Here is a 27,484-nt window from a genome sequence, read left to right as displayed (position 1 = left end):
GAGGTTTAAAACCATGTAATTCCTCGGTTGTGATAGGAAGAAAAGAGGACAAGCATAAACTCTTGCTTATAATCCTACTTCCTCTGATCGGTTCATTTTTTATTTTGTTCATACTTTTCGCTCTTCTGTATCGCCTTCGAAATCGACGGGCCAGAAAAGTTGCGTCCACAAAAGCAATAACTAATACCGAAAGAAATTTATTTTCCATTTGGAATTACGATGGCAAACTGGTGTTTGAAGACATAATTAAAGCAACCGAAGATTTTGTTATTAATTATTGCATTGGAACGGGAGGATATGGGAGAGTCTACAAAGCAGAATTGTCAACAGGTCAGATTGTTGCTGTCAAGAAACTCCACTCCTCAAACGAAGACTTTGAAATATTTGATCTCAAGTCATTCGAAAGTGAAGTTCATGCATTGAAAGAAATCCGACATCGGAACATCGTCAAACTTTTTGGTTTTTGTTTTCATCTTGAAAGGCGAATCTCATTTTTGGTTTATGAGTTCTCTTTAAGCCGAAAATGCTAAAGAGACCACCTTTTCTTTTTCTTCCTGACACCAATGATTGACACCGCTTATGTGTTAAGGCTTTATTGGACCATTAGGGTGAGAAAGGAAATCGACCGCGGATCCAGATGATACATGGTGGCGTCAAATGATGGTGTGAAAATGCGGGGTCTCCCAAACGGCGGATCCAAATGACACACGGCGGCGTCAGATGATAATGTAAAAAAAAATACTAGGTCTTCCTAACAGCTTCTTAGCATGTCTGGCGAAACACCATGGCAATGCAAATTCTTTGGCTATGGGACTATGGTTGTGTCCTCGTCAAAAACAACCAGTATGGTCCACCACTTGGCTAGAATGTGGGGAATAGGAAGGACTTGGCTGGTGAGTTCTCCGTTTGTGACATTGTGGGACACAAACATCAAACATTGTTAAGATCAAATATCCAAGTTGGCACAAGATCACGTGAACAGTTAAATGATAGACGCATTTATGTGTCTAGTATATATTAATTGTATACATTGTCAGTGCACGAATTTGTACTTATTTGGTTATTTTATTTATTTGTAGGTGGTTTTGGAAAAATAAGGCTTTGCGGCGAATTGGCTAAAAATGTGGCATTTGGACCTCCGTTGATAGTGTACCGGAAGCGCCCCAGAAGTGTACCGGAAATACCTCGGAGGAATCCCAAAGAAGTGCGGAAAACATCCCGGAAGAATTTCTAAAGGCACCACTAAGTTGGATAAGGGGCACCCCATTTCAGGGCATGTGTTAAAGGGACTCTCGAACTGGATAAGGGGAGGTCATCTTCATAGTTTCAAACTGAAAAAATGGCGGGAAAATGCATGCAAGAACTGGCAGATTTTGTGTTCGATCTTGGAGCTGTTTTAGAGCGATTCAATGGGTGTATTTGGTATGTATGGACACTACAAGACATAAGGGGCCTGTTTAAATCGTCTAGACCCAGCCAATTGGGCTGGATAAGTCGGAAAAATCACACTAAGTCCAAACAGGGACACGTACTTTCTGTTGAAGTTTCAAAGATTTTTTGAGAGAGTTTTGGGCGAGTCTCACGCTGGATAGACTCTCTATAGTATTATTCAAGTCCTGGGAGAGTCTTGGGGAAATTTTATATCTAACAAACGCGTACAGGGAGATGACAGGAGAGATATTCTCTCAACAGCGCAGAGAAGAGAGAAAAAAGAAGAAGTCGGATTCACTCGAGATTTTTGGGGGTTTGATAGCTATATAAGTGTTGGTTCGAGTCATAAGAAGGGTTAGAAAGTTTTAGGAGAGAGTTAGGAGGAGTTTAGAGACGAGAAGAAGAAGTTACAGGAGGTATTGTTGCTGCTACTGCTGCTGCTCGAGGAGGAAGAAGAAGACGAAGAACAGACTCGCAGAGTCCGTCGTTCTTTGACAGTCTTAAAAGCAGAAAAAGTATCGTTCTTATACAGCAGTAAGGGCTTATCGTTTACAGCAGTCTCAAAAACACTTACGCCTTTGTAACAGTGACGATGTAACACTTATACAGCGTTGCTAATTCCTGTTTCATCTTATATACATCAATAAATAGCCATGAATACATCTTGTGAGTGTGTTTTTGGGATCAGGAGCTAAACCCAATCCCAGGGGTGACAGAGGAAGCCATTCTCACAATAATTATGTGGTAATCTCTATTTTATTAATTTATGCAATATTTTTATATGATTAATTGCATTGGTAAAAATGATTTAAATGGTTTTTATTAATCAATTGTGTTTTCCCTTGATAATGCATGCTTAGTTTTAGACTCTTGATGCATTATACTTGTGATTAACATTTGATTTTTTTTTTGGAAAATATGCTTTTGGCAATATTTAGAATCAACCCAATTATTTAAATTGCATAGTAAAAAAATATTAGATCACATAAGTATTGTTGAATGGTGGAATCTTAACCCATGTTTCTCCATAAAATTTTACGTCAGTTTGCTATTTCCCTAAATTTTATTTAAATCTAGAAATTTTGTTACCTTCACAAGTCTGAAAAGAACCTTTTTACCACTATCTCACAACCATTTGAAAATACATCAAATTTTTGGCGCCCCCGACGCGGACCTGGTTTAGTTAGCATTTTTTTTAGATTTTTATTTTTATTTTATTTATTTGTTCTTCTTTACGTTTCTGTTTTTTTTTGTCTTTTTCTTTCAGATTCTTGAAGTTGGAGCGAAAGAAATTTTTTCCAAAGTTTTTGGTGGACATTTAAAGACTTGGAGTAAAAGGCAAAGCAAAAGGAGCAAAAGAAGAAGAATTTTATTTATTTTTTTGATAAAAAGAGAAAAAAAAAAGAGAGACATTTTTATTTTTGAATTTTTTTTTTTAGACTTTCTTTTCTTTTGTATTTTTTTTTATGGACTTTGGACATTAATTTTGGGACATTTTTATTTTTATTTTTAAACCCTACTGAAGGGTATCCTTAAATACAAACTGTTTGCAGGGAAGGACGGTGATTACAATATCACCTCGGCCCCTCGGGTTCGCACACGACATAGGAATCGTGGCCCGAGTCGACAACAACGGTTCATCGCCCGTCTGGTACGGGAGGTAAGTCTAATCGAAACACTCGCGAATCCCCTGCAAGCGAGTTACTGTATTCCTTAAGGTGATAATTGTTTGAGGACGAACCGGACTGTTTTTATATTCCTAGTAAAGGGCAAGGCCTGGCCTAAACAAGATAAGGGTTCGGATTTCATCACCGCTCCCTTCTTGCCCACCTTAGGAAAACAAAACCTAACGCGAACCCAAGCTTTAAAATCTGATTAGAAAGAGACCTATAGGGTATCGAGCTTAACAGGACAATCATTCGAAAAATATTGGTTAATCTTTTAAGCACACCTCGAAGTTCTTGACGGTTTCTGCGAGTTGAATGCGAGACTGCGCCGCATTGGATCGGTGAGGTTTTGGGTATCAAAGCTCCACTGAGCTTCCCTCGCCTCGATTCAACTTGCTTTAACTCGGATTGATTCCAGAGGGGTTTTCTTAAATTGTAACGAATTCCCTTTCGAAGGATTAGAAGCTAGTCTAGAAACAATCTAAGTGAGCCATCATGCTTGTTGTTTGCTAGAAATCTTTAGGTTTGCTGTGGTAAAGTCGAGTCAGCCTGCTGTGTGATTGCTAGAACCTTCTTGTTAGGATTTTTATTTCTTTTTGAATTTTTTTTAGTGTATGCCCGATTTTGTTAATAGGGCTTGGAAAAGAGATACTCTAGGTCGATTGATTAGCGAAAAACCTTGTAGTTCTTCTGATTTAAGCAGGGAGCTCGAAGACTCTTCTTTGGAGATCCCTGTTTTTGGAAACTTCAGTTTTGAGAATTTATCTCTGAGTGACAAAAGTACCCCTAGTACTCCAGTTGTGCCAACGATGGCAACTTTGAAAGATTACATGTTCCCAACTAGGACCAACCGAGCTTCATGCATTAAATTGCCAGCCACTACGGCTAATTTCGAGATAAAACCTAGTATTATTCAAATGATCCCTATATTATTAGGAAAAGATGATGAGAACCCTTATTTTCATATTAGGGACTTTGAGGAAATCTGTGGGACAATTAGGATAAAGGACCTTACCGATGAAGTCTTGAAACTTGAGATGTTTCCCTTTTCTTTGAGAGACAAAGCCAAGACCTGGCTGAACAACCTACCGTCTGAATCCATAGAAACATGACAGGAACTTATCGCTGCCTTCTATATGAAATTCTACCCTAAGCATAAAACTGCAGCTGTTAGGCAGAAAATTAGTGCTAGTGTGCAACAAGAGGGAGAGTCTCTTTATAGGTTTTTAGAGCGATTCAATGATCTCATATCTCAGTGTTCTCACCATGGATTTGATAATATGAAACTCGTACAGATTATTTATGATAGTTTAGACTATTCGACCAAAGCCATGGTTGAGTTTATGTGCGCTGGTGAGTTCACTAGTAAAAATGCTGATGATGCTTTTACCTTCTTAGGAGCTATCGCTGAAAAATCCCAACAGTGGGAATCTTGTGTTGAACCCCCTAAAAGACTCTTGGTCAATACAAGTAGCACCAATATGGTAGATATGAGTTTTGCGTCAGATGCTAAGTTTGCTGCTTTGTACAGAAGGTTAGAAGCTTTGGAAATGGGTCAGTCTAAAAATAGGTCCCTTGTTGAACCTAATAGAGCCTCTCAAGTCTCTAGTTGTGGAATAGAGCCCGATAATTTATTATGGGAAGGTCAGGTTAGTGAAGAACAAGCCCATGTTGTCTATAACAATGCTAGGTATGAGAACCGTCAGAAGTTTGACCCATACTCAGAAACCTACAACCCTGGTTGGAGAAACCATCCTAATTTCTCTTGGTCTAAGGGCCAGAGTCAAGGCCAGTCTAGCAATTCTCAGCCTCCCCCAGGTTTTGGTTTTAAGAACTCTTCAGGTCAAACCTAGTTTCAGAACACTTCCGAGAAAAAGATCTCTACCTTAGAGGAATCTATCACTATGTTAGTAAGTAACCATGACATGCTATCAAGGAACCACATGAGATTTCAACAAGAAACTAGGCAGGAATTGAAGAATACTTCCCAGAGTCTTGCCAAGTTAGAACTTCAAGTAGGACAAATAGATAAGTTTATAAGTGATAGAGAAGATGGAAGGTTCCCTAGTCATACTGATCCTAACCCTAGAGGAGAGAAATTGTACAATCATGTGAATGCTGTCACGACCCTTAGGAGTGGAAAGAAAGTTGATAATAAGGTCGACATACCTGAAAGTGAACATGCTGTAGTTCACCCTTATGAGCCAGAAAATGAGGAGACTGATAGAGTCTCTAAAGAGACCAATGAGGGTCCTGTTGAGCCTGGTTTTGTCCCCAGAGCCCCATTTCCCCGGTTATTGGCACCAACAAAAAATGAATCAAACTTTAATGACATAATGGAGATTTTTAAGAAAGTTACCATAAACCTTCCGTTATTAGAAGCAATTAGGCAACTACCATCTTATTCCAAGTTCCTTAAGGATCTTTGTACACGAAAACGTAAGCTTAATGTCCATAAGAAATCCTTTTTAGCTGGTCAAGTAAGTTCAATTCTTCTAAACCAAACACTCCCTAAGTACAAGGACCCTGTATGCCCTACCATATCTTGTGCAATTGGTAATCACATGGTCGATAAGGCATTACTTGACTTAGGAGCTAGTGTTAACTTACTCCCGTATCATGTATACACCCATCTAGGTCTTGGTAAGCTGAAACCGACCAACATGACACTACAATTAGCTGATAGGTCTGTCAAAGTCCCTCGTGGTGTCATAGAGGATGTTCAAATTGAGGTTGATAAGTTTGTTTATCCAGTTGATTTTGTTGTTCTAGACACCCAGCCAGTTCAGGACCCAAGTGCTCACGTCCCGGTGATTTTAGGTCGCCCATTCTTAGCCACATATAATGCTATCATCAATTGTAGGACTGGACTCATGAACATATCCTTTGGTAATATGACCACTGAACTGAATGTTTTTAATGTTACTAGACAACCTTCCAATGATTTAGAGGAAGTGAATATGATTAGCACTTTAGTTCAAATTCAGGATAATTGGGATGCCACTTTATTTAATGATTGTTTGGATGCATTTGATGAGACAATCTTACTAAGACAGATAGGTGAACCGACTGTAGAACTACAAGAAGCTCTTGAGCATTTCAAGGACTCCGAAGATTCAGAAATCCAAGCAATAATTAAAGGTTTGACTGAGAGTAGTGAAAACCCTATGTTTTGGGGTAGTAATGATTCTTGTGATAGTCAAGTATCCCCATTGGAAGTCCCTAACTTGGGACTCAAGCCTAGTGAGGTATTCCCTGAGTCTATTCAGACTCCACAACCCGATCTTCCTGATACTGTCTAGGAGAAAATCCATATGTTAGAGGCCCGTTTTTCAGATGAATCTGTTTGTCGAGACACTCATATGAAGCCCAATTGGGAACTCCAGATAAATCCATTTGTCTTGCGAGAAACTTTAGATCAGGTTGTGCTCTTTCTGCTCATTTTTCTGATCTTGACCATTTGTGTCCTATTAGTGGCAGTTCTATTTGGTCTTATGGACCCACAATTGTTTCTACTATTGATATATGACTTTGGAAGGTGACAATTCTTTTAGAGGTATTTGATGTCTAGCTAATGACTATAAATTTAGCATTTACTGGGAGGCTCCCGCGTTCATGTGATACGGTAATATCCTTCCTTATTCTTTTCCCTCCAGTGGTAATAGTTTCTCCTTGTTCATGCTTTTAATTTCATCTTTAGAACATTGAGGACAATGTAAGATTTAAGTTTGGGGGTGGGGAAGAAACACTTTTTGTCACCTTTTTGCAATAAATAAACTCCAGAGCCTAGAAATTTATGCGTATTTAGGATTGCACTAACTAATCTAAGTGGATGGAAGCATTTTGGTTGTAGGAGTTGAGGAACCAATCTGATTAGATGGAAACATATAGAAGAGTCTATTCATAAAAGCACAGAGCTCAGGTGTTAGAAATAACATGATAGTTTCACCATATCTCGTTGAGTCCTTTTCACTTCTATTTTTATTCTATTTTGTTTTTAAACAATGTTACTCTAAGTGATTAGGTGGGGCTCACGATTCAAGTTGTTACCAATGCTAGGGTGAATTAGAGTGATTGAGATGCCAAAAAAAATGTTGAAAAAAAAAATGTTGAAAAAAAAAAGTTGAAAAAAAAGTTGAAAAAAAAGTTGAAAAAAAAGTTGAAAAAAAAAAGAAAGAAAGAAAGAAATTGAGACCAGACCATTTGACTAAAAGGAATAAATTCAATAAAGTCGACCACTGGTACCCTTGTATATGCTAGCTGTGTTGACCTAGAGTTAGGTTATCGACCACTGGTACCCTTGTATATGCTAGTTGTGTTGACCTAGAGTTAGGTTATCGACCACTGGTACCCTTGTATATGCCAGTGTGTTGATAATAGTCAGACTAGTATCTCAATCCATTAGGATAGGTTCATTTTGGCGGAGGCCTTCAGACAGATATGGGAAACGCCGTTCACTTAGTAAACATCAAAACCATCTATGTTTTTCTATATCCATCTCTTAATCTTTCCATGTGATTAGTTTGACTCCGAATATGATGTCCATAGTGCAACTATATGAGTAGAGCTCTGTCACTTTATATGAATTTTAGTATGCTTGAGTGCAAACTGTACAGCAATTGGAATTTCGCATCAGGGTACTTCTTCCTGTAATCAATAAGTATGCCAACCAAGGAGATTCTTTAGTGCCTTCCAAGGTTCTGCGTAGATATCTAAGCTCTGGAGTATTAAGGTTTTGTGGGTACACCTCTGGTAAACCCCCCGGAAACAACACTCCGCCACTAGGGCCACCTAGTGGTTTAACGGCTTACTGCACGTGCTAAGTGTAGTCATTTTATTTTAGATTAGATTTGCTCGAGGACTAGCAAATAATAAATTTGGGGGTATTTGATAGACGCATTTATGTGTCTAGTATATATTAATTGTATACATTGTTAGTGCTCGAATTTGTACTTATTTGGTTATTTTATTTATTTGTAGGTGGTTTTGGAAAAATAAGGCTTTGCGGCGAAATTGGCTAAAAATGTGGCATTTGGACCTCCGTTGATAGTGTACCGGAAGCGTCCCAGAAGTGTACCGGAAATACCCCGGAGGAACCCCAAAGAAGTGCGGAAAACATCCCGGAAGAATTTCTAAAGGCACCACTAAGTTGGATAAGGGGCACCCCATTTCAGGGCATGTGCTAAAGGGACTCTCGAACTGGATAAGGGGAGGTCATCTTCATAGTTTCAAACTGAAAAAATGGCGGGAAAATGCATGCAAGAACTGGCAGATTTTGTGTTCGATCTTGGAGCTGTTTTAGAGCGATTCAATGGGTGTATTTGGCATGTATGGACTTTACAAGACATAAGGGGCCTGTTTAAATCGTCTAGACCCAGCCAATTGGGCTGGATAAGTCGGAAAAATCACACTAAGTCCAAACAGGGACACGTACTTTCTGTTGAAGTTTCAAAGATTTTTTGAGAGAGTTTTGGGCGAGTCTCACGCTGGATAGACTCTCTATAGTATTATTCAAGTCCTGGGAGAGTCTTGGGGAAATTTTATAGCTAACAAACGCGTACAGGGAGATGACAGGAGAGATATTCTCTCAACAGCGCAGAGAAGAGAGAAAAAAGAAGAAGTCGGATTCACTCGAGATTTTTGGGGGTTTGATAGCTATATAAGTGTTGGTTCGAGTCATAAGAAGGGTTAGAAAGTTTTAGGAGAGAGTTAGGAGGAGTTTAGAGACGAGAAGAAGAAGTTACAGGAGGTATTGTTGCTGCTGCTCGAGGAGGAAGAAGAAGACGAAGAACAGACTCGCAGAGTCCGTCGTTCATTGACAGTCTTAAAAGCAGAACAAGTATCGTTCTTATACAGCAGTAAGGGCTTATCGTTTACAGCAGTCTCAAAAACACTTACGCCTTTGTAACAGTGACGCTGTAACACTTATACAGCGTTGCTAATTCCTGTTTCATCTTATATACATCAATAAATAGCCATGAATACATCTTGTGAGTGTGTTTTTGGGATGAGGAGCTAAACCCAATCCCAGGGGTGACAGAGGAAGCCATTCTCACAATAATTATGTGGTAATCTCTATTTTATTAATTTATGCAATATTTTTATATGATTAATTGCATTGGTAAAAATGATTTAAATGGTTTTTATTAATCAATTGTGTTTTCCCTTGATAATGCATGCTTAGTTTTAGACTCTTGATGCATTATACTTGTGATTAACATTTGATTTTTTTTTTGGAAAATCTGCTTTTGGCAATATTTAGAATCAACCCAATTATTTAAATTGCATAGTAAAAAAATATTAGATCACATAAGTATTGTTGAATGGTGGAATCTTAACCCCTATTTCTCCATAAAATTTTACGTCAGTTTTCTATTTCCCTAAATTTTATTTAAATCTAGAAAGTTTGTTACCTTCACAAGTCTGAAAAGAACCTTTTTACCACTATCTCTACAACCATTTGAAAATACATCATTAAACACCCTTGCTAGTTTGGGAGCTACAGGATTTATCAGGATCCTATTACCACATGATAGAATAAGACATTTTCAAGTAAAATGAAAACCTCTTAGCCAACTATTTTCTTTAATGACAAATTTATTCCTGATTAATAAGTGTTAATTTAATTGATTAATAGATATTTAATTAATTAACTTAATCCTGAAATCAACCAACATTAATTCATTATCGAAACTTGATTTTTTATTACTCTTTTTAGCAAAAATCAACCTATAATCGGTAGATTTGTACTCGTACACCGATTCCTGGTTAATATTTTAATTCACGAAGAATACCAAGAATTAGTGCATATAACTTACAACATAGCCTGATTATAAGAATCGGTATGCACAATATACACATATAATCCGATCCTAGAAAGAAAAAAAAGAACCGGTCCATATAAGAATCGGTCCATACAAGATCTCATGTAGTCTGATTCTAGCAAAAAAAACAAACAGAAAAACGGTTCTCTTCCACACCAGAATCGGTATATGTGTTCATTAACTTCAAACTATTCTGGTGAAATTCTCTTCGACCAGAAAACATATCCAGGCCGGTTGATTGATGTGTTCATGGAGATCGACCAATTATCATAGGAATAGGTAAATATGGCCATGAACGTCGACTGATTATAGTAAACACAGTAACCAAGATTTTTTATCGTTTTCAATCTTGACTGGATAAATTAATCACAAGTATAATAAAGAGATATGAGTTGCAATCGACGATGTTTAGTGTGATTTTTTTTAATGGATGATGAGATTTCCTTTAAATCGATGATGTTGTTAGAATCGACTAATGAATTGAAGTTTTAGTTATAACTTGTGAGAGAAATGATTTGAAAAGGTTTTCGTTTTAGAAGGATAAAAGAATCTAATTTTAATAGTGAGGGTATATCTTGGTACTTTTTTCCGGATAAATTTTTGACGGGGGCATTTTTGAAGGGTGCATGGGGACAAATGATATGTTGACACATGTCCTTGATATTAATGAATTATATTTCCAAAACTATAAAAAACAAAGTGTACTTTTGGAGAGAAAGTTTGTTTTCTTAATTGGTGTAGGTATTTTTGGAAGCAGAATTCATTGAATCAATTAATATCAAATACATGTGTCAACATATCATTTGTCCTCCATGCCCCCTTCAAAAAACGCCCCCATCAAAAAAAAAATCTACTTTTTTCCTAATTTGGACATCCCTTATGATCAATTCCTAGATTGGATGAGGAAATTGATAGGCCCCATACTAGCCAGGATAAACACTGAATAGAAAAAATATTATATACAAAATGTGTAGATTTCCTAAGATTTTGAGAAATATAACACATATGCCCAAACATGAGCAATTAATATTTACAACTGCTTGATTTCCATAATATGGTCTGATGATTCTAAGATTCCTAGGATTAGTAACTAGAAGTCGCAACAGTTTATCCTCTGTTGCGAATTTTCAGTTGCGAAATTCTGTTGCGAAAATTTTGCAATAGTTCGTTGTTGTTCCAAAACTCGCAACTGTTTGACCTTGTGACAATTTGCAACAGAACTGAGTTGTACGCGTGCGACTCGTGTATGTAGCCCACACTTTCAAGCTGACTCGGTTTCAGCCCATTCAGATACTTGGAGTCAGCTTCAAAAATGACTCAGTCCATATGATTGTCGAGAACACCACGTTCTCTTCTCTACCTCTCATTATCTCATCTCTTCTCCTCTCGTTCCCTGCTCCTCTCTCGTTCTCTTTTCTACCAGTAAAGAAAGTTCTCTCATATATCACTAAATACTCATTGAAACCTAAAATCTATACCTTTGTCTGGTTTCTGAGAAAAAACTTTTTAGGGTTTAGATTATTAGGGCTCAGACACTAAATTCTTCTTTCTATTTCAATTTCAGACTCCAAATCTCACCTAAGGCTTCAGTTATACTGATTCAGGTAATAAAAAAAAACAGTCTATGTTTCTTAAATTCGGGTTTTTTTTTTTAAAATTGCATGTTGATTTGGATGAAGAATGGAGTTAAATTGAGTTGTAAGATCTGTTTAGGTTTAATCAATTGATTCAGTGAGCTCTTTGTACAGATCGAGTGTTCATATCATTTTGGGTTACTAAGGGATCTAACGGGTTCAGATCTTATGTGTAAAGGTGTGAAAAAAGTTGGTTTCTTATCGATTTCAGAATCATTTTTTTTATCATTGTTGAATCGAATGACTAGGGTTTTGTAAATCAGTGAAACATACTTTTGGGGTTATATACTAGAGGGAGGGAGGAAAGAATTACAGAGTAATCATGAATGGTAAGAATGGAATTTCTTCACCCAAGTATCAATTTTTCTTCAGATTTCTTTCAAATTCTTTTTATCAGATTGTTTTCAGTTTTGCTATACAATTTGTTAAAATAGAATCCTTGTATGTCTAAATTGATGGGTTTTGTTTGGTTTTTATTTCGGTTAATTCAGAGCCAACGAAACCATTTTGGTTGGTGATGTTTTAATGACAGGACCATCATCACCTATCATACCTCCAGAAATTGCATCACATGTTCTTGAAGGTGTTGAGACTTGTGATGGAATGGAATTCTTAGGAATTTCTTCTTACGTAAGTTTTTGTTAAATTTCAAATTTCTCCTTGTTTAGTAATGTTCATTTTAAGAGTTTAGGGTTAAATGCTAATTGCAACATTGTGTTGTCTAGGTTTGCAAATCAATGATATTGAACCGTTTAGAAATTAGAAATGAAGCTCCTTTTTTTGATTTTGATAATGGGGTTTTCTTAATTTTTCTTGGTCTTGATTCAGAAATCAAGCTTCTCCTTTCCGTGAGTTTGATTTTGTTTCTATTTCTACATCGTTTGACCTTGATTTTGGTTTGATTGTTCTAGGTAATGGATGTGATGATCTGTATTCAGAGCTATGGAGAGCTTGTGCTGGTCCTCTTGTTGATGTCCTCAAGGTCATATGGAGCAAGTAAGACTCATCATCCCTAAACTGACATGTATTGATCTTGCTTTTATGGATAGAAGCATCGCAAATGAAGAATTAGTTTTCAGAGAATTATTGGTATGTATGGATCTTGGTTTTTCTCTTTCTTCAGATATTTATGTTATGATGTCTAGTATGATGCTAATTGGACTTCGAATGTTTTATCTTAGGATGAACAAGAAACCGATGAGGTTTATGCAAGACTGACTTTGCAACCATAACATGATGTAAGGAATCAATCAATCTCTCATTGAAGTATTTTTCTTTTTTTGTTGATTTTGTCGATTTTGTTTGTTTGATTTACTTATAAGATTTTTGTTTGTTGTTTGTGTGTTTTTGTTACATTTTAGCCGAATGAACCTAGTAGTCATGTACCATGTACACAAGAACCACCAAGAGAGGGTGTTCAATCATTTTGCAATATTTTGACTGCGTCTGATACTAGTACTCATGGAGCGTTCTTCGTTCCTCGAAAACATGCTAATGAAAGTTTACCTCCGTGGTAAACATCCTTCGTTTCATTTCATTTTCACTCTTATGTTTCTGTTTTTTGTTTAGCATGGATCTAATTCTGCGAGTTTTGTTTTCACGTTTTGTAATATGTGACCCAAGCGACACCAACTCAGAATACGTCCTTTCCTTTTTACCATGTTTTAATGTGTCGCCTAATTATTTCATAGGGTCCAGTAGGCTAAAGCCGCTAAAATGCTACTGATGCGAGAGATCCGCATTGTCTTAGGTGAGGGTATCGCGGTCGAGGTAATAAACTCTTAATAAGCTAGAAATTAAATTAGTCAGCAAATTAAGTTTTTACCGTGGTTGATAATTCTTCTACGCTGCTTCAAAAAGGTAGTGCCCTTAAAAAGATGGATGAACATACTTTATTAAATACTTCTCTTTTCATGTCAATTTGTGCATCTGAATCGAATTACTCAGCTTGCGTTGTTCTCTATTGGCCGTGTCAAATATCATCTATAACGCCTTTCAACTTAATGACCTGCCCTGTAACTTAACCTTACCTGTGTTAAGCATAATTGAAGTCCATAATCTTTCTTTATTATTTTTTCCAACAAAGAATTTAATAGTGCATTTGTAGTAGTAGTAGTAAATGGTATTGTTTAGTGGCTCACCAAGATCATAAAAGACAAAGTCTTTTGTTTCCAACACAAAACAAAATTCTGTGTCTTATACAAATATTGTAGAATAAGGGCCTTCTACAATTAACGAAAGATAAAAGAGTAGACAAAATAATCTTTAATTTTTTTTTTCCTTTTTTCTGAAAGGAAATGAAATTACTACTAAAATATATTCATGGGTATAAGTGGCGGTTTAAGCATATTTTAGAGGTTTGTCACTTCTAAAGATATTGGTTGCAGGGGATATTTTTGTTTTTCTCAGATACCAGGGCTTTAAATTTCTAACTGTTTGTCCATCTCTTTTTAGGATTGCTTCTGGTCTCTTGTTTCTTCTTGTATAGAGCGAAGAATGGGAATTTGTGTGTTGTAGTAAGGCATCATGCTAGGAAACAAAGCAATATGCCCTCACCTAATCGTAAGGCTATCCTAAATGTTTTTATCATGTTTCACTTATGTCATTGATTTTATTTTCCAGCTAACACGTGCGCTCATTGTTGTGCAGTACATGCAATCTGGAATGTTTGTCTTGCTCCTGCATTTGGCCAGAGAGTTTTATTTAAACAAATATGAAGAACTTATCGCTATTCTTGACCTGCTTTCAGGACTGTGTCCTTTAACACGGTAATATAATTTACATTAAGCCGATTTGTACGTACTAGATGTCATCAAAGTACTTGTATACTTTGAACTTATCTTGTTTGCTTACAACAAAGCACGTGTATACTTTGAACTTATCTTGTTTTTCGTGTCTTCATTAGAAAAGTTAATTAAGATCAATTACTAATGTATTGCTTTTCTTGTGTTTACATGAAAGTATACTCGACAAGTAGCTGGCCAGCTCTCATGGTCAATACTTCTACAAGTCATGCAAGTCCAGGTTCACCAATGATTCCAAGTTTTATTTTGATTTAAACTGAATTGCTTCATTTTTGTTTGTATTTTTTGGTAGTTTCTGTATCAGAATGTATATTTTTCAGATTTCTATAATATTATGTAATTGTTTTCACTTCTATAGTATTATGTAATTGTTTTCACATTTGGAACTTGAGAGATTGTAGTTTGTTGAACTTGTAAAATGAAGTCAGTTAATAATTGTCATTCAATTTCAATTTTTTGATAGTATTGTTGGATTAATTTGATTACCGGATGAAAAGGGTGATTTCATTACAGGAGTTCTAATTTTGACCTGGTTTTGACCGGTCAAAACCATTACTTTTTGGATGTTGCCAAAAGTTCGCAACCATACAGTGCGGTTGTGACTTTTCAGTTCGTAACTGACTCAAAATGTTGCGACCTCCTAATTTCGCAACTCTGTTGCGTCCAATTTAAGTTGCAACTGTTTGAAACTGTTCAACCGAATATTCGCAATGGCTTATGAGCAGTTGCGAAAATTTGCAACATGGACTTTCGTATGGGATTAAAACTGTTGCAACCCCGCTTTGCAACTGAATCACGTCGTTGCTAATCGCTAAAAATGGTGTAGTGAATCCAAGACTAAAATACCTGATTATTGTATTTGGGATCACTGTTTTATACTATCCATATGTAAAATCTAACATTAATCAAGATAATCTATCATTTGTCTAGTTCTGACTTGAATCCAAACAAATATGACCAATATGAATTTTTCTAAAATGATAGTATATAGAATTGTGCAATAACGTCTTTTTTTCTGACACTTCGTTTTTATTTTTGCATAAACCATTTCTACAAATTAGTATTATCTAGTTTCGTTTATACTGATTCAGCTGTTCATTTTTAACAAGCAAATTAGTCATAGTTATTTTGTAGAATCTCTCCAGTCTCCCACCCCCAACAACTTCCAAGTACATGTCTACCACCATGCATCTGACACTACTACTACACAAACAATACAAGTAATTAAACTTTTTTTTGATATATTGTTAGAGCACTGCCCGGTCGAACTCGCATGCGTTGTTATCTCAAGCATGTTTGTCAATGTTAGTGATCAAAACTATAAGTCTTGATTTCTAGTCTACTATAGATAAGTCTCGGACTAGGATAGTAAGTGTAGTTGAGTTCAAGGACTCCATTGCGATTCATCATACAAGACGAATATCTAATCAAGGAACCGGTGGAAATTCTCAACAAAAAGGTATGTGGAGACTTGAACTTATCTATCAATCAAAAGTCTATTTATTCTATCTCCTACTCTTTGAGACAAAAAGTCGTATGCTATATATTAGATTATGATTATACACATTTGGTATTTCGAGCCGAGTATACCTCGCCTATCTATATCTCAAAATATGTGTTGGTAAGCTTTTCGCTTCGACCAAGTTTATCTTTACCTAGTGACGAAAGTAATGATATGTTTTAATCACTTTGAAAATTGCTTTGACGAAAAATGGTGTAACGACTGTATAACGTCCTCTAAGAATGTTTCAATGATTGGAATGAGAATTTAGATTATATAACCAATGGTGGACATAAACATTGTTGTGGAAACACATTTATGTATAAGTCCTATTCCTTGAACTAAAGTTTGTGAACTTTGTTGATCAAGAGAAACCGGAAGAATGGCTTGTTGCCAAGTCCGCGAACTGCCGAAATTCTCATCCCAAGAAATTTTACTGGAGTTGACAAACTAGTTGCGTGTGTACTAGTCCGCGAACTGGCTGAAAGTCTTTGCCGAGAATTTATGCTGGAGTTTGTAAACTCTTCCCGGTTGCTTAAGTCTGTGAACCTAGTGTGCGAACTTGAGAAGGTTATATATCTAAAGATGATTTATGAACTTGAACTTAAAAACACTAAGTAATGTTATTTGCAAACCGTGGCTATAAAAGTTCATGAACCGATTCAAGTGAATCAAATCATATTTGCTTCAATTGTGTCTTGTGTAGTTGCATAAGATTTCCTTGCAATTGAACAACTCTCTAACTAGTTCAATTGAGTCATTTGAACTAGTTATGGTGAAGAAGAACATGGTTGATATGAAATGCTCATATGACTAACCTTTTGGTTAACTATTGTTGAACCAACAATATACACGTTTGGGTACGGTTAACAAACCTATAAGCGTGCATTTCATTTGTGTATAACAAGCTAAGTTTTCGATCTAACGATTGAGAAATATTAGCTTGAATCTAAATCAGGTTTTCATCTAACGGTGGATATTGATTGCTTTGCTACCAAGGAAAAACCCTGATTTGAAAGACTATATAAGGGGACATCTAGCAACTCTGCAAAACTAATCCCCACATCTTACGTGTGCTACTAGTTTGCGTGCTAGAGTCGGTTCTCCTTTAACCTTTGGTTTTCTTCTTCTAAAACCAGGTTAAATGACTTAAAGACTTCATTGGGATTGTGAAGCCAGACCGATACTACTTTTATCGTAGTTGTGTGATCTGATCTTGCATCTTCTATCGTACGAGTACAATCATATTGATTGGCTTGAGATTGTTTGATTTCTTCGATAGGCAAGATATAAAAAGTAATCACAAACATCTTCCCCTCATTGTTTGTGATTCCGCAACATCTTGTTTCGCTACCATACAATTAAGATTGTTGTGAGGTGATTGATTAATCTAGGATCTTCTTCGGGAATATAAGACTGGATTATCAATTGGTTCCTGTTCGCCTTGATTATTATCAAAAGACGGAACAAAAACTTTAAGGTTTTCTGTGCGAGACAGATTGATCCTGACTTGTCTGTTGAGACAGATTTTTTTATTGTCAAAGCCTGCGATTTTGGGTCGTAGCAACTCTTAGTTATGAGTGAGATCAGCTAAGGGAATCAATTGCGCAGTATCCTGCTGGGATCAGAGGCGTAGGGAGTACGATTGTACCTTGGATCAGTGGGAGACTGATTGTGGTTCAAATTTAGTCCAATCCGAAGTTAGCTTGGAGTATGCTAGTGTCTGTAGCAGCTTAATACATTGTGTATTCAATCTGAACTAGGTCCCGGGGTTTTTCTGCATTTGCGGTTTCCTCGTTAACAAAATTTCTGGTGTCTGTGTTATTTCAGTTTCCGCATTATATTGTTTGATCTTTAAAATTGAAATAATACAGGCTGTGCATTTAGATCATTGATTGATCATTGGTCTTTGGTACCGTCCAAGTTATTCCTTGTGTTTGATTAAAGACTCGTTGATTTCTATTAGCTTGACTAAATCAAAACAAGAGAGAGATATTAACTCCTTGAGATACTTTTACCTAGATTAAGTCTGACTGTATAGTTGATTCTCTAGAAGTGTTTCGGAGTTAGTCCATACAGATTGCTAAGCGAAATATTCGGTGTGGTTATTAGACCCCCGCTTTTTTAATTGGTATCAGAGCAGGTAAACACGTTTAAGACCGTACAAGTCTGTGTTTGTAGCGATCTGACTCTATGGACATAGGTGCTATCTCTATTAACGTACCACCATCCTTCGATGGCTCTAATTACTTATGGTGGAAAATTGTTATGCGAGCTTTTCTTCAAGCACGTGATTTTCAATCATGGGTATATGTTGTTAATGGCTATGATGCTTCCGTTGTGGCAGTTGGAGATGTAAATATTCTCAAACCTATTGGTGAATACGCCACTGCTGAGATAAATATTGCAAAGAAAAATTCCGACGGTTTGAATGCCATCATACATGCCATTACCCCAAATCTTCAGCACCATGTGTCTAATTTCACTCGGTCTAAAGATACTTGGGATATCTTAGAAACTGTATTTGAAGGTAACTCCAGTGAAAAGGAATCTAGGCTTCAAAACCTTAATTCCGATTGGGAGAACCTTCGTATGGCATATGAAGATACATTTGATGAGTTTAATCACAGAGTGTCTGAAATTGTTAATGCACCTTTTGCATTGGGTAAGACTATTCCTGAAAAGGACATTGTGATGAAAATTCTTAGATCGCTGCCATCCAGATACAAGTCTAAGAATCATGCCATCGTTGAGGGAAATAACCTTGATAATCTTTCCATAAATACATTGGTTGGAAATCTAAAGATCTTTGATCATGAGCATACATCCAAAATCGGAAAGGATGTTGCCTTTAAAGCACAGAAGTACACTAAATTGCTTGATAAAAGTAAAAGTGTTTATGTCTCTGAGGATGATTAGTCTGAGGGTGATTTTTCAGATGAAGATCTTGACAAACCAGTCTCATTGATCACAAGACAGCTTAGGGATCTTCTACTGAAGAGAAGTAAACGGTTTTCAAGAGACAAACCTAGGTCATCAGATAAACCTCACAATCGTGTTCCTCTTAAAAATAGGGATGCTGACGAGGATGATGACAAGGATATGCCACAGTGCTTTAAGTGTAAAGGTTTTGGTCATTTTTCAAACGATTGCCCAAATCGTAGAAAATACACCGGGAACAAAGGTCTTGTTGTAACACTTGATGACATGTCTGAGATCTATGATTCTGATGAAGACAGGAAATCAAGTGTCGGTCTTCTATGTGAAAACATTGATTTTGATAACTGTAGCAATACATATATCAATCTTGATGGTTTCGGCAAAGAAGAGAACCCAATCAAGCTGGAAGAATCAATTGACCCATCCTTTGGAAACTCTGTTTGTAATGTTTCAGGATCTACCTTGTGTCTAGCTGCTGTCACACCACAGATGCCTGAATATTATCCAAGATTGACGTGCTCGTTTTTTCTCAAAAGGGTAATGAACTATCAAGATGTTGCAAGTACAAACATCGAGTGAGGCACGCCAAAAAACTTCAACGAAGAGCAAATCAATTAGCAAGGAAGCTTAAACTTGCTCAGAAGACCGCTGAGGTATGTAGGATTTTATCTTCGTCTAAGAAGTTAGTTTCCAAAGACAAAACAATACCATTAGAGAAGAAGGCATGGTAAAATCGTTTTGATAGACAGAGGTTAGAAGATTCCTCTCAAGAGGAAAATGGTGGACAAATTTTTGTTCACCACAACACAAATTAATTGTGTTGATTGGTAAATCTTGTCTCATGTGCCTGATCAAAAGAGACAAGGTTGTGAACGCACAGGCTTTAAGAAAATTTTTTCTTCTTACGTTTATTCTTTTTTCGTCTATCAAATAAAATGAATGTTATTATCGACAATTCTACTCTTTATAGGGTTTAGAGTTGGACGTCCACGAACCTATTTAAAGGTTGCGAACCCTACATTCCTTTTTCCTCTCTGATATCCTTTATATCTTAAGACTGCTTGTTGAGATTGTGAATTCCACTCACAAAAATCAGTTGTTTATAATTGTTCCCTAAGAGCATCATGTCTTTGGATGGAAAGGATGTCAACATGATTCTTAAGCCATCAATCAAGGAAAAAGAGATATCTCCAGTAACTCCGTCACTGAAAAGAAAAAGGAGGAATACAAGAAAGTCGAGGGCTGTCCCTTCTAACTCTCAGAAGTTTTCCGATGTTCTTGATGAGTTGAAGGAAGTAAGAAAGGAGATTCGTGATATTAAAGCTTGCGTTTTAAGATCTTTGGAAATTCAGAAAGCCCTGGTTAGACATCACCAGCCAAGACGGTTTGTTGATATTAACTCTTATCTTCACGAACCTTATGTACCAATGGCTGTTGACGACAAGGAGTTCGGGAATGATAATAAATTTCTCAAAGACATTATTGCCTAGTATGTCTTCTTTTTGACTTAGTTGGAAGAATAACTAGTGCTCTGAATAGCGATGATTGTGACTACACATAGCTATTATTTTTCATCTTCATGTTTTTTGGTTTTTGGTTTAAATTCTAAAACTTTTTGGAGGATGATGTTTTGAAGTATTTAATCTTTATGATTTGTTATATTGCAACTTGTTATGGGCTATTGGTGTTTACGTCCGTGAACTATGGTTTCCCATATTTTATCAAAAGTAAATTCGTTCATGATCGATATTCATGTATTGATTTAAGGATGAGTAGACTTTTGACAATTACAAAAGTTAAGCCTATATTGTCAAGTTTTGATGGAAGATAAGTCAAAATCTTTTGTATCCAAGGATTATTGCTATTGTATATGCTTGTGCAACTGAATGAATCCTTGTGTTTTCCACAATATTGATCTTCATTGATCCATATTTTATGTAATACTGTGAGGATCCGTAATGTATCTTATGTTGAGCACGATACAACTAAGTTGATTAATTTTTGATTAGCTTGGTTGGTTGTTCCGTGAGGTACTTTATGTTTTAGAACTAAATTAATCATCTTGTTTGGTTATTTAGTTATTACTCCATAAGTTCTCTTGTGTTGAGTATATGAACGATTAAGCCAATCACTCTCTTGTATGGTTAACTTAGTCGTTGCTCCGTAAGTTTACTTATGTTGAGCACAATCAATTAAATTGATCACTTTTTGTGTTTAATTTGATTGCATATTCCAATTAAATTATTCATGGGTTTACTTATGATTAATTTGATTGAGTTTTTGGATATAAAAATCATTCATATGGTTTTGGTGTCCAATAAAAATCCTTCTTTTCTCTTGAAATTAAGGTTGCTGGTTGTTGTTCTTTCGGGAATGACATCAAATGGGGGAGAGTTCTTTTGAACTTGTGCTTAATGGTCATATCTTGAGGGGTGTGAGGATGTGGAATTTTAGATGGGTTATCTTGTATCTTTATACTCCTTGATGAATGTTGTTAGCTTTGGCTATATGATTGCATCTAAATAAGATGATGTGTGTCTCTTTCTCTTAAGTCATGAAATGTCTCTTACGGAAATTTCATTATGATCCCGTTCTTGTGCCTTTTCCAATTTTATTAACAAAAAAGGTGAGAATTAATATCTAGTTCACACTACAAATACATATGGTTTTCGGATCATTGTGTAAGGGGGAGTGGTTTCCATGTGTGATGGAGTATTGACTAAGGGGGGGGGGGGGGTGATACATATCACCATAGTATTATTTTTGAAGTTGTGATACGATTGGACTTTGACACTGTGTAATAATACTATGACATTGTATAACAATGATCGAGACCGATGCTTTCTCATTGTTATAGCTACGGATCTTCAACAACGATGGTGCTAAACTTACAACCTTTGGGATCATTGGAGTACTTGGAAATGACGAAGATTTCGAGGAATGTTGAAGATTAGACATATGGAATAGGAGCTACTAAAGTTTCATTACCTTTTTTGTATTCCATATGTATTGATAGTTTTGTCACTAAAATTGACAAAGGGGGAGATTGTTAGAGCATTGCTCGGTCGAAATCGCGTGCGTTGCTATCTCAAGCATGTTTGTCAATGTTAGTGATCAAAACTATAAGTCTTGATTTCTAGTCTACTATAGCTAAGTCTCGGAATAGGATAGTAAGTGTAGTTGAGCTCAAGGACTCCATGGCGATCCATCATACAAGACGAAGATGTACTCAAGGAACCGGTGGAAATTCTCGACAAAAAGATATGTGGAGACTTGAACTTATCTATCAATCAAAAGTCTATCTATTCTATCTCTTACTCTTTGAGACAAAAAGTCGTATGCTATATATTAGATTATGATTATACACATTTGGTATTTCGAGCCGAGTATACATCGCCTATTTATATCTCGAAATATGTGTTGGTAAGATTTTCGCTTCGACCAAGTTTATCTTTACCTGGTGACGAAAGTAATGATATGTTTCAATCACTTTGAAAATTGCTTTGAGGAAAAAATGGTGTAACAACTGTATAACGTCCTCTAAGAATGTTTCAATGATTGGAATGAGAGTTCAGATTACATAACCAATGGTGGATATAAACATTGTTGTGGAAAACCATTTATGTATAAGTCCTATTCCTTGAACCAAAGTTTGCGAACTTTGTTGATCAAGAGAAACCGGAAGAATGGCTTGTTGCCAAGTCCGCGAACCCAGTCCGCGAAATGCCGAACTTCTCATCCCGAGAAATTCTGCTGGTGGTAGGCTTCTAAAAGGTCCTAAAAATTATCCCCGGCAGCGGCGCCAAAAACTTGGTAGGCCTCAAAGATGGGTATATAAATGAAGCGAAATGAAAACGCGGGCCTACAGTAATACCGCAAGTGCACGGTCGTCAGTTGTAGCTCGTGCAAGTACGGGTCGATCCACAGAGATTGGGAGTGTTTTGTTGTGTTTAGCTATTTGGGCTCTAAATTGCTTTTGGGCTTTGAATACCCTTTGAGTAAATTGGGCTTAATGGGTTTGTTTGTAATGATGAAGTGAAGTGTTTTAGACCTTTGAATATTTTTGAAATGGGTTGAACTGAGCTTGGGCACAGTTGGTCTTTGAAGTGTAAATGGGCTTGTGATTGAAGTTGGCTTTGGACTTATTCCTAAGAATGAACTGGCCTTAGTCTTTTGAGTTAGGCTTTTGGGTTAAGCCCACAGTTGAATGGTTTGGGCTTTGGTTTGAGCTGGGCCTGTGGTCTTGCCTTAACCTAAACTGTGGCTGGGCCTAGGAGAGGAAGCAGCAGCAGCAGTGCAAAGAAAGCAGCAGCAGCAGGGGAAGCAACAGCTGCAGTAGGGGAAGCAGTGCATAGCACAAGGCAAAGATGGAACCAGCAGCAGTACTGCAGGGCAGAGGCACAGCAGCAGAACAAGGAGAAAAGAAGAGATGGCAGTGCAAGTAGTGGTGGCACTAAGCCAAGGTAACAGTGGAAATGAGGCAATATAGCAAAGGCAATGCAGTAAATAAAACAAGACAATGAAGACAATGAAGAAAACAAGCAGAGAACAATGAAAAATGAACCAAGGCCTAAGCCAAGGGCAGGGGAGATGGTGAAGCTAACATAGCAAAACTAAGGCATTCATCTAGAGTGGGAAGAGAACTAGCTTGCTCATTGTCACTAGTGAGCACTAGTTTCTCCCCACTACTCAATCAACACAATGCACCCAGGTTTTAATCTAACAGTCCATCACTTAACAGTGAGTTGAAGCAACAGATGAACAATGGAGGAACAAACATCACAAACATCATAGGAACATGCACAACAAACAAGAACATCAACAGGAAATTAAAACAGGAAACAAAAACATGCACATTAACAGGAACTGATTTGAAACTAAAATTGAACATTAACAACATATTAAGAGTAGAACATTAACAGAACATCAAAGTTCTGGACACTGGCTAGTCCAGCATAAAGTTTTACAACAACACCCACAAGGCTATTTATACCCACAGACACAATTAGGTATCTACCCAAAAAAAATTCCCAAATTAACAGTAGACTTGATGAGTGCCAAATGTTGTATATATTTATCCCTTTTTGTTGGCATTTTAACTCATCTTTTGTGCAGTAATTCTACATTTTACCCCATATTCTGTATTTTCATTGTTTTCATGAATAAATATTTTTATTAATTAATTTTGCATTTTTAGGTAATAAATAAAGTTCGGATGAGTTGCGGAGCGAAAAGAGCAGAAAAGTAGTGAAAAGCCGGGAGAAATTACGCAAGGAAGCCGCGAAGAATGGTGCGCACAACCTCATTTTCTACACACAAAAGCGCCTCCGTTCTCAGCCGTCAGATCAGTTCCCAGACGCATCCGATGGTCGCTCCTTCATAGAGCATCAAAATCTGAAGTCTCTGCCAAGCACCACAGCGCCGAAATTCCAAGCCTTCAGATTAGATGGTAGTTGAATCCAACGGTCGCTCCCTTGCTGTGCATCAAAGTTTGATATCTCCGCCTTACACTACAACACCTAACCCCATCTAGAGCCGTTAACTTCGTTGTATCAAAAAATCTGACGGTCGCTACAAGCTTCACTTCACATCACCGTCCGATCTACCTACCAGCTTCGCATCCAGTGACTCAGCATCGCAGAACATCAAACTCGATACGCCCGCCTCACACCCTAGCGACCGAACCTATACCAGCTAACCAAACACGCCTCCTCTGCCAAACCATCGAGCTCACCCCATCTCCTTCCCCATTCCCTCTGCAGAAACCATGTCCGCCACCAGCTCCGCCTGCCTCTGCCTCAACCACCACCACACATCTTCCAAAAAGCCATCATGGCTATCACCTACACAAAACGCATCATTCCCCTATTCTTCTAGCGGCCTATTGCATCAATTTCTCATCTCTCATCTCACTGAAACCCTAGGTGAGAAATTGATGAAATAGGTCGACCTAGAAACACAATTGAGGACAGGAGATGGACCAGGAGAAGCATAGGAAGGATGGGTCGACGAGATGGAGCAGTTATCCCGTCTAATTAGGTGAGAAATTTGGAAAACCCTAATTTCATAAATTGGGGATTTTTTGGGGGAAAGTTGTTGTACGTCTAATTAGAGGAATGGGTCGAAGTTTTCAAGTAGTTATCAATCTATTAGGTTTTTTTTAATTTCACTTTTTGTCAGAACCCTAGTTCACTGTTTTGGGGGAAAAAAGATATTGTGTATAAATTAGGTTGATTGGTGTGTAATAGAGGGAGATCTGGGCTAGCCAGTGACACATGTTTTGGTTTTCATTTCACTTGATATTTCAGTAACATTTTTTCAGTGCATGTGAATTGGGTGTTATGTATAAAAATTAACTGTGAAGTGTGCTGTTATCATGTGGAGCATGTGTGTATGTGTTGATATTATGATTATAAGCATGTTCATGTTCTAATTCTTTTGCTAGGGCTTAGAGGAAGCTCCTGATCATATGCTAGGATAGTAAATGTGTATGTTTTGTCTTGAAATGCTTCAACTGCCTTAGGATTAATGAAATGCCATTTGAGTTACTTCACTTGTGATCAGCTGTGCTGTTAGAAGACAGCTGATGCTAGGAGTGCAGCTAGGTCAGTTGCAAGAATTTAGTCCATTAGAGAGATTGTCTTAAGTCTAGTTAGCTAGTTGAGCTAAAGATTTGTGATCAGTTGTGCTGTTGAAAGACAGCTGATGCTAGGGGTCATTTAGCTAGGTTAGTTACTATATTCTTCATTGTAATCTTTCATGAAAAAAAACAAGACATACATTGCATCACAATTTCCTTAGCCTAGGGTCAGGTAGTGGAATCAAAAGCCTTAGTACCCTCCCTTGAACTCAGAAAACCTTAGAAACTCCCCACAGAGAACTTTAGCAAATCCTCCAAGTCCCTGTGGACAAACCCCTATTTTACCCCTTTCTTGCTTCAACTTCCCTGTATACTTGCAGGTTAGTTTGTAGGTTACTTTTCCCTTCACACCAAGACTAGGGTTTGATTTTTTTACCTAATTTGATGTAGCAACATCAAATTAAACTCGACCCATTCTTCCTCTGACTCTCCTGGTGCCTTTCCCATACCTTGATTTCTTTTCTAGCTTCACCTAATTCTCTACCATGTCTATCAATGCTTTTTCTCTATTTTCAAAACCCTAGACTAGGGGAAAACAGTGAAAAGAAGTGAGAGGCATGTTAGAGTGATAGGGGTTTCGGTGGTTGAGCAGGTGGAGAGTTGGTGGTAGCGGACATGGAGGTACGGCGGTGGTGGCAGTGGAGTTGGTTCTGCAAACAGGGTATGGTGGTGAAGGAGAGCTCGACTGTTTTGGGAAGAAGGGGGTGTTTGGTTAGGTCATAGGGTTCGGGTGCTCGGGTGTTGGGCGGTTGTAGCAAATTGGATGAACAGCGAGGATGAGCCGTGGGATGTGGAGCTGGTAGGTAGATCGGACGGTGATGCGGAGGCAAGCGAGGAGCGACCGTCGGATGAAGGGATACAACGAAAAGAACGGTGCTAGATTAGGTTAGGTGCTGTAGTGTAAGGCGGAGATATCAAACTTTGATGAACAGCAAGGGAGCAACCGTTGGATTCAACTACCATCTAATCTGAAGGCTTGGAATTTCAGCGCTGTGGTGCTTGGTAGAGACTTCAGATTTTGATGCTCTATGAAGGAGCGACCGTTGGATGCTTCTGAGAACTGATCTGATGGCTGAGAACGGAGGCGTTTTTGTGTGTAGAAAATGAGGTTGTGCGCACCATTCTTCGCGGCTTCCTTGCGTGATTTCTCCCGGCTTTTCACTACTTTTCTGCTCTTTTTGCTCCGCAAGTCATCCAGACTTTATTTATTACCTAAAAATGCAAAATTAATTAATAAAAATATTTATTCTTGAAAACAATGAAAATACAGAATATGGGATAAAATGTAGAATTAATGCATAAAAGATGAGTTAAATGCCAACAAAAAGGGATAAATATATACAATATTTGGCACTCATCAGCTGGAGTTGACAAATTAGTCGCGTGTGTACCAGTCCGCGAACCGGTGGAAAGTCTTCGCCGAGATTTTCTGTTGGAGTTTGTAAACTCTGCCCGGTTGCTTAAGTCCACGAACCTAGTGTGCGAACTTGAGAAGGTTATATATATAAAGATGATTTATGAACTTGAACTTAAAAACACTAAGTAATGTTATTTGCAAACCGTGGCTATAAAAGTTCATGAACCGATTCAAGTGAATCAAATCATATTTGCTTCAATTGTGTCTTGTGTAGTTACGTAAGATTTCCTTGCAATTGAACAACTCCCTAACTAGTTCAATTGAGTCATTTGAACTAGTTATGGTGAACAAGAACATGGTTGATATGAAATGCTCATATGACTAACCTTTTGGTTAACTATTGTTGAACCAACAATGTACACTTTTGGGTACGGTTAACAAACCTAGAAGCGTGCATTTCATTTGTGTATAACAAGCTAAGTTTTCGATCTAACGATTGAGAAATATTACCTTGAATCTAAATTAGGTTTTCATCTAACGGTGGATATTGATTGCTTTGCTACCAAGGAAAAACCATGATTTGAAAGACTATATAAGGGGACATCTAGCAACTCTGCAAAACTAATCCCTACACCTTACGTGTGCTACTAGTTTGCGTGATAGAGTCGACTCTCCTTTAACCTTTG

At 37.3% G+C, this 27,484-nt stretch overlaps 1 long non-coding RNA gene across 4 annotated transcripts; it reads left to right on the top strand.

The window, feature by feature from the left end:
• The first annotated feature begins 11,323 nt into the window (after positions 1-11,323).
• LOC113328446 lies at positions 11,324-14,700 on the top strand. Of its 4 annotated transcripts, XR_003349418.1 has the most exons (10): positions 11,324-11,526; positions 11,671-11,734; positions 11,820-11,885; positions 12,048-12,186; positions 12,468-12,645; positions 12,738-12,794; positions 12,918-13,069; positions 13,248-14,118; positions 14,206-14,324; positions 14,518-14,700. It is a non-coding gene; the product is annotated as an uncharacterized LOC113328446 (long non-coding RNA). The 4 variants fall into 4 exon arrangements; XR_003349420.1 differs by having other exon boundaries at positions 12,468-12,552; positions 14,206-14,700; XR_003349419.1 differs by having other exon boundaries at positions 14,011-14,118; positions 14,206-14,700.
• The last annotated feature ends 12,784 nt before the right edge of the window (positions 14,701-27,484 follow it).

This window comes from Papaver somniferum, unplaced genomic scaffold, assembly GCF_003573695.1.
Source record: "Papaver somniferum cultivar HN1 unplaced genomic scaffold, ASM357369v1 unplaced-scaffold_107, whole genome shotgun sequence".
Classification (NCBI taxonomy): Eukaryota; Viridiplantae; Streptophyta; class Magnoliopsida; order Ranunculales; family Papaveraceae; genus Papaver; species Papaver somniferum.
Note: the sequence above shows the minus strand (reverse complement) of the source record. Positions and strands in the feature narration are given on the sequence as shown.